Genomic DNA, 2329 nt, shown 5'->3' with positions numbered 1-2329 from the left:
CTTATTTTAAATCCTTTTGTTATCTTTTTTATCATTTCCAGAGACAGGATAAAAGGGGCCACTTTGGGGTCCGTGGAGAAATTTCTGGGGCACATTTGAGGCAGTTTTGGGTCTGGAGAGGGAATTCAGAGAGAATAATCTGGAGGACACTTGGGTGAGAAGAGTGGGCACTTGGAGGGGCACTCAGGGATTCTGAGGGACAGTTCGGGGTCCGGGGCAGCACTTGGGGGTCCAGGGGGGCCCTTGGAGGTCAGGGAGGGGAATTTGGGGCCCTTCGGGGTCCGGGCTGGCCCTTGGGGGGCTCTGATGGGGCTCGCTGGGGCGTGGGGGGTGATGGGAGTTGTAAGCGCGGCGGGGGAGGTGTAATGCAGTTTAACGGGGCCATGGAGCATCACGGGAGTTCGAGGCGCAGCTGCAATGGCTCTGAGAGGGGCGCGGGACGTGACGGGAGATGAAGTCCCGGCTGGAACAGCACTGGACATGCGCCGCGGAGCATGATGGGAGCCGTAGTCCCGGAAGTGGCTCCAGCGCTTTGTTTGGGGGTCCGGGAAGGCACTTGGTGGACACTTCTGCATCCGAGCCGCGACTTGAGATCCTCGGGGGAACGCAAACGGTTCGGGAGCGCTTCGGGGGAGCTCCGGGAGCTTTAACCGGGCTCTTTAGGACGGGGGCACGGCAGGAGTTTTAGGCGCGGGACTGTGTTCTGAGGGGCTCTGGGGCCGCGGTGGAGGAGAGGAGATGAATTCCCAGAAGTGGCTGTACCGGGTATCTGTAGGGTTGGGAGCACTCAGGGTATCCGGGGACGCTTTTGGGGGCTCCCGAATGGGCGCTGAGGGGGCACTGAGGGATCCTGGAGTGTTTGGGGGACACTTAAGGGACAAAGGGGTAGCGGATCCAGGGGGTTCTCTGAAGCGCAGGGCATGACGGGCGTTGCAGTCCCGGCTCCAATGGGGCTCAATCAGGCCGCAGGGCACGACGGGAGTTGTGGCTACCGTACTGACTGTCCCCGAGTCTCCGATCTCCGGCGCTGATTGGCTGCTCGCGGTGATGGGCGGGAGTCTCGGCAAATGGGATACGGTGGAGGCGGGAACAGCCCATTCAACTTACCCAGTCCCTCCCAGTACAGCCCAGTTCATCCCCAGTACAGACCAGTACAACCCCAGTACAGCCCTGTTTATCACAAGTAGAACCCAGTACGAGCCCAGTGCCCCTCCAGTCCCTCCCAGTACAGCCCAGTCCCTCCCTATACACCTGAGTTTATTCCCAGTCCCTCCCAGTTCATCCCAATGACATCCACACGATGCCCCAGTGTCCCCAGTCTTCTCCGCAATGGCCCAGTATGTCCCAGTATCCCCGAGGGTCACTCCCAGTATGTCCCAGTGTCTCCCACAGCATTCCCAGTGTTCCCAGTATGTCCCAGTCCTCCCCAGTGTTTCCAAGGACAGTTTCATTTCTCACGGTGGCTGTGGCAGCCAAACCCAGCAGTGGGGTCAGTGCAGTGCCCATGGCCACAGCCCCTTGCAGGGCCCAGTGCAGCTTGGGCTGATGATCCACCCTCACAGCTGGCCCAGGGCAGCTCTGCAGTGCCTTTGGTGGCACCTGGGGCTGGCACACACCTGAGCAGTGTGTCTGTTTGCACTGGGGAAACTCAGGAGGTTCACATTGCTTCAAAAATCCCCAAAAAGGGCCAACCCCTCTTAGGCTGGGTGCAGCCAGCTCTGCAAGCACAGCAGGGCCCAGGGCAGTGAGGACAGACAGGATGGGGCTGGGCAATGTGGAGCAAGGTTGTCCACACTGGGTCAGAGCTCCAGGCACAGCTTCTGTGAGCAGGCCAGAGCTGCTGAGGAGAGACCCTGGGTCAATATCAATCACAGAATGCTGCAATCACCTCTGCTCTAAAGAGAAATTTAACAAAAGACACCCTTTAAAAAAGGAATGTATATTTTATTACTGCTCTTTGAAATCTTTCTCCATAACTGGACTAGGAAAACTTTAATGACACTCTCAGGGCTTTGCTGTTGTTTACATCAAACTCAGTCCTTGACAGTGTCTTCACAAAACTTCTCAAGAACTCAAAGTTATATTTAGACTCCAAATTTTCTTGGAGTTTTAATGGCTCCCACTGAGGACCATGACTGCCTGCCTCTGCTTGCCCACACAAAGCCTCCTTCTGGGGGACATGCTGCACCACAGCCCTGCCCTGGCAGGGAAATTCCTTTCTGTTTTGTCCCTTCTGTTTTCCCTATCTGCCCTCTGCATTAATTCTTTCTTTCTCTGGCTGTTCTCTGTTATGCCAAAATGATCCACCATCTCTGAAACCTCCCTTCAA

The sequence above is a fragment of the Zonotrichia leucophrys genome, unplaced genomic scaffold (assembly GCF_028769735.1).
Source record: "Zonotrichia leucophrys gambelii isolate GWCS_2022_RI unplaced genomic scaffold, RI_Zleu_2.0 Scaffold_132_126254, whole genome shotgun sequence".
Classification (NCBI taxonomy): domain Eukaryota; kingdom Metazoa; phylum Chordata; class Aves; order Passeriformes; family Passerellidae; genus Zonotrichia; species Zonotrichia leucophrys.
The sequence above is the reverse complement of the archived record's forward strand: the minus strand, read 5'-3'. Positions refer to the sequence as shown.